This window comes from Cottoperca gobio, chromosome 3 (genome assembly GCF_900634415.1).
Source record: "Cottoperca gobio chromosome 3, fCotGob3.1, whole genome shotgun sequence".
NCBI classification, from domain to species: Eukaryota; Metazoa; Chordata; class Actinopteri; order Perciformes; family Bovichtidae; genus Cottoperca; species Cottoperca gobio.
In genome coordinates, this window is record NC_041357.1 from 4,940,604 (window position 1) to 4,946,702 (window position 6,099).

General features: G+C 38.5%; 1 protein-coding gene across 1 annotated transcript in view; it reads right to left on the reverse strand.

The window, feature by feature from the left end:
* slc7a6 (solute carrier family 7 member 6) overlaps nt 1–3,552 on the reverse strand; it is a 14,102-nt gene extending 10,550 nt beyond the window's left edge. The window contains exon 1 of the mRNA XM_029462110.1: nt 3,415–3,552. The gene's annotated coding sequence lies outside the window, so the exon portion shown is untranslated. The remainder of the gene's footprint in view (nt 1–3,414) is intronic.
* Nucleotides 3,553–6,099: the final 2,547 nt, after the last annotated feature.

Here is a 6,099-nt window from a genome sequence, read left to right on the forward strand (position 1 = left end):
GAAGTAGGGTTGTATGATTAGGTGTGTAGAGTCAAGTGTGGGAGGCACGCCCCCAGTTTGGAGCACAGACAGGAGTTACAATGTACAGCTGTGCACGGGGGCAGCAGCACAATCTGTTCAGACACCTAAAGGAAAGGCCCACCTTGTGTATAATCAGTACTTTTACTTTTATGTTTTGATGCTAATGCTTTTGTTTGAATAACATTTTGATTGTAGGACTTTTGCTAGTAACAGTTTTTCTGCACTCTGGAATAACTACTTCTACTGAAGTACAATTGACTTCTTCCACCACTGAGTCTCATAGCCCACACAGAAAAACACGACATCAACATAGATGTTTATGTTTGCTGGGTAAACCCCTTCTTAACTTATATATTTTTTAAAAGGGACAAATATTGTGTAATTGTTCTAAAGATGGTGTAATTCCAGAGAAGGATTTCAACTCATCTCCAGGTTTAGAGAGAAGAACATGAGCGCAGGTCTGAATAGCATGAGGAGCGCTGTGTGGAATGTACAATGTACAATGTACAGGACAATAACGTGACTGTGAATAATCGGACTGAAGGCTCAGTTTCCCCAAAGGGCTGGTGCTTGTGTGTTGCGTCTCTGTGCTTGTGTGTTGCGTCTCTGTGCTTGTGTGTTGCGTCTCTGTGCTTGTGTGTTGCGTCTCTGTGCTTGTGTGTTGCGTCTCTGCCCATGTGGGGCGCATGCTTCAGTTCAATCATTAGGCATCTGTTCCACTAACTCACCACCTGTTTATCTGACGATAACAGACCAATCAACGACTCAAACAACCACACCGCTGTTAACTTGCATCTTATTACCTTCCCCACACACAGATCAACTAGTATCCTGCTGCAAAGTCAAAGCAAAGAATCGTTCAAGCTAGGAGCTAAAGGTGTCGCTGGTGTGAGTCTTTATAAGTGCGTGTCAACCTGTGAAATGCGTCAACTCGGGCTGCAAAAGGTCAAAGACGCTTTTCATGTGATTGTGATGTCCTGGGTTTGAATTTGTCCCAGGAGCTTTTGTCCCCCTCCTCTGTCTCTCTCTCAGGTTTACTCTTTGTTCTAATAAAGGCTAGGATTCATTTATATTAAAAGACACACAGGAAGCTGCGTATAATGCAGAGTAAATCATTTTCCTTTGCTGAGAACAAGTCAACACTCACAGACTGAGGGGCCAGTTGGCTGAGATCACTTCAAAGCTAATAGTTTATTTTACACTAAGAGCTCAAACATTTACAAGATTAGTCAAATGCATGCAGCTATTTTAGCAATCGCTTCATTGTTGAAGTCAATCGTCAAGCAGAAGTCAAACAGTGTGTGGTTCCAGATGTTTGCTGCGTGTCATTGAGTATATTGGGTTTTGGACAGTTGGTCAGAGAAAACAAGACTCTGGATTAGGCAACTATTGGCTCGTGGAAATTGTTTACAAGAGCTGCTGCAACTATTTTGATAATCGATAATTGTTGAAGTTTTCAATGCAAAAATGTCAGAAAATTCAGTTGTCAGCCTCTCAAATATGGAGATCATCGTAAACGGGATATCTTTGTGTTCTGAACGGACACAACAGGCATTTCAAGACATCCCCTTTCAATTTAGGAAATTCTGATATTTTATAGAAAACAATCTGCAGATTAATTGATAATGAAAATAACCGTTAGTTGCAGCCTTACTTACATTGATTATTTAGTAGCTTTTTTCCCCTTCTTAACTAGTGTGTTGGGTGTGTGTGCTAGCATCCACAGTATGTTTCAGTCTCAGACTACAAGATCATTATCATATATCCGTTTGAGTGTTACTGAGTGAACCGAGACAGGCCCAGTGTTGGAGGAGCGACAGCCAGGTAAATATGACAGCGCTCCTGATAATTAAAATTATTCATTTACTGCTTCACTTTCCTTTTATTTTTTATTTTACAAGTATGACATTGATACAGCTGGCTTTTTTTTCCATCCTATGCTACCATGTAGCCACAGTTTGTGTTAACTTTAATTTCACTGAGATAACTAACTAAAATACATTTCCAAACCGTAGCATTCTGTTTTCAAGCACAACATGTATTTTTTAGGGATTCAAACTGTGACATTTTACAAGTTGGATAAATTGTAGAAAAGATTTTCGGCAAGAAAGCTTCAATTTCAAGGTTGCACTTGAAATGTGCAACTGTGCCAACTTCTTCAAAGGCCAAAAATGTACATCTTATTACTGTGATCAAAACGGGACAGTCTGTCCAACCTGAACTACATGTGCGGCAGCCTTGTGTCTGACAAAAAAAATTATATAATGATATTATGGCATTCCTACCTTATTCTTCTTCTTCTTCTTCTTCTTCTTATTATTATTATTCTTATTATTATTCTTATTATTTTATAGCATATCAGCTATGCTAAGAAAAGAAAAAGGTGTATTAATCACTAGAGCAAATAAAGGGTGGGTAGTGAAGAGTCATCTCAGCTGCTACCATAGCGCTGATGACCACTTTTGGATTTGCTCATTTCAGTTTTGAGAATAGTTCAGAAGGGATCAGTCTATCTACTGATTCGATGTTACTTATATGTGGGTGAACCATGACTACTGTATAAAAAGAAACGCCATCATTAAGAAAACACGCTACAAAGCATCCCAAGCCGGCGTTTCCTTACTAAAATAACCGGTGTTAAGTAACACTGAATTTCTAAACCTGACTTCCGCTTATGACTTTCAAAATAAAGCCACAAGGAAATTTGTTGAAACTTTTGTGGAAATACAAAATTGTCTCTCTCAAAACAGGGTTTTACTCAATATGTCAAGTTATTGGCATAGACCAAACCATCATGTGTCACATATGGGCTTTACGAGCCACGAGGCAAATGGAGAGGGCAATTCAAAGGATAACTGTCATGGCAGAAAAATGACAAAAATGTTCTTATATATGTATATAGATATAAATATAAGTCTAATAACAGGCTAAACGAGATTTTATTCATAATAATATACATATTTCCCTGACTCATAATAGCAAACGTTAGCAAACGTTACACTATTTAACAATAGGTTCGTTTAACGTTAGCTTATTCTTTGATGAGACCCGCTGCACACATCATGGCTCTGACTCCTGCTGGGCCAACCCGGAGGGAACATGTCTGCCTTCACCTCGCCTCAACAAAACGACCCAGCTATGGTTACAAAATAAAAAATAAATTGCTTATTTCGGCTTTCATTTTGAATGTGAACCTCCTAACCTCCGGTAGTGTCCCGGCTATCTGCAGTTAGCTTGCCTCGATACCAAACAGACGGGACTTCCCTTTTGTCCCGTTGCTGTAACGTTATCTTTATTCAGGTAGCGCTATCTTCGGAGAACACGCAAACAATGTCCCGTTTCAAACTATTCCTGCTCACGGGCCACACTTAAATACAATTTGTCCAGTCTTACCTGTGCTGGTTTACCTCCTCCTGCCTAGAGTTTTTGACAGCCAGCCAACGCGGTGTCCATTAGCAATTGCATCAGTGCCCGTAAACAACTGGCTGCTGCTGCTCAGAGGAGACGTCATGTGACGCTGGCGCGGCTATATAGGACCGTATGACTACAGTATGCATACATATGTCTTAGGGATATTTTAAGAACCACAAGAGTTAGGAGAGCCATTATTATCTGATGCACAGTATTTGTGTTTGTGTAAGAAATTCCCATCACAACTTATGGGATGTAGGCTATAAACTGGAATAATTATAAAGAAAACCTGTCACCATAACAATCTTGAAATATTTTTGGCATATGAAATAAAAGAAATGCCATATAATGCAAGTTCACTATATGTTCACTGTAATGTCAACGGGTTTTATTCTCTTATTGTTGTTAATAGCTGATTTCCGTCATCGTTTTATATTCGTTTTTATATAATGTATATTATTATATAAACATAAATAGTCCCATGATTGACATTAAGCCAGCCACTGCTGCTGTGTGAAGAATGGACACGTAATTAGAGCGTCCCCGTTAGGTGCATTGGGGCAGAGGGGATGGACTCATGGACAGTATGTTCCAAGTTAGTGAAGTGTCAGAGACGGTGAAACAGATTTGCGTACGCACACGCGCGCGCACACAGACAAACATGCGCACGCGACACAACACAGCAGAGCGCAACACTATTAAAACAATGTTCTGGCGTGGGTGCATGCAGTACTGGACCCATTTATAGTCATACAGAAGGTAGCCCCAGTTTCCACCTCAGGTCAATATGTACCTTTCCAATAAAAAAGGTTCAGTGGTAGACAATGAAGCAGAATTAGAAGGACCTTTCCAAAAGATGTGAAAAAGATATAGCCTATTAACAAATATTAATATATTACGCATTGTTAACGATCCCATTTTTTCAGCACATGAAATGTACACAATGAACTTGATTAATATCTTACAAAAATGTAAAAAAAAAAAAAAAAAAAACATACAATTATTCCGTTTAAGACTACCCTCCTTTTATATTTTTAAAGATGATGATTTTAAAACATATTCAATTAACTTTATTTATTTAGCAAAAACACATTTTTCTTCTTTCCTTTCCATTGATTGTACTGTCACGGTGTGATAAAAAGGTGAGGACCCAAAAGCGAGCTTTATTAAAACAAAGCCGAATCTAGAATACAAAGTAACCAAAACACAAACCAATCCGGGGTAGAGCAGAACACGAGCAGAACACGAGCAGAACACGAGCAGAACACGAGCAGAACGAGCAGAACACGAGCAGAACACGAGCAGAACACGAGCAGAACACGAGCTTACATCAAAAGACAATCCCACAAAACACACTGTGGCAGAAAGGGCTAAATACACAGACACCAAACGAGGGAACGAGACACAGCTGGGGAGAAAGGCAGAAACACAAGGGCAGAGTAAATGGACACAGGAGGAACAAATCAACAATCACAGAGGGAAACACACAGACAGGAAGTACAACTGGACATGACATAAGGGGGAGTGAACACTTCAAAATAAAACAGGATATACAAGAACCAAGACTGTGACAATTTCCATTGTTCTCCCTGTAAAGAGAGCAAGGATGCAGGATTCCAGGTTAGGTGACATTATCAACAGACCAGAGAAAATACTCGAATTAAGACTGGGCAGACAGAAAATAGTGCGACCTGCAGACACCAAAACGCCACAGCAGTAACACTTATTAGCGCTGTACAGGGAAATGCATTTATGAATATATTATTGCTTTTCTATTCATATTGGACGCCTTGTGATCTACCTTATGTTTAACAACAAACCTCTGACTCTGGTTTGAGGCCGTCTTCATCACACTTTGACCTGACATGTCTGCATTGGTTGGCAGTGTAGATAAAAGTCATGTAAGAGAGTAAAAAAGCTTTCCTGGTGACAGTTTAGTGAGCTTCTTCCAACACTCTTGAAAGAAAACTGTAGACACATATAGTAGCAGAGACATTGAGACATTTGATGGCAAATAAGCAGCGTGTTTGTGAAGAGAAGAAGAAATCCAAAAACCTCCAGGGAGGAAACACACAGGCACAGTTAAGAAGGAGCAGGAAACCAGCAACGTGCTTACTGTGCACTCACTCTCAGAAACACACAGCCATTAGATCATTTTAACCAAAGATGTTTATTAATAGTCTATTTACAGCCACAAAAACTACTATACACAATCATCTGAATGACATACAATTTCATCATAGAAAAAAAGAAATAAAAGTGCAAATATCACAGTATCTAAACATTCACTTGTGAATGTCATATTCACTCAAATTATATATACAGGAATCTGAAATTTCAATTTATTTTATTTTTTAAAATCGGACCACATTCTGCCAACCAGATGTTTTAATGAATTTAGATGGAATCATCTTGAAGATGAAGACCTGATCATTATTATATTGTATGTTCATTATTTTCATAGAATGTCTGAATATGTCGTCTATTGAAAAACAATATAATTTTACAATGCACACATTTTGAAATGAAATGTCTTCTATTATGCATTTTAGAATACAAAACAACAGAGGTTCTATAAATACTTTTTTTTTTTAGGATTGAAAATCTAAAGTGCTAAAAAAGACTTAGCTATAAATCAAATGCTTACACAGTACAACATAAAAAAAT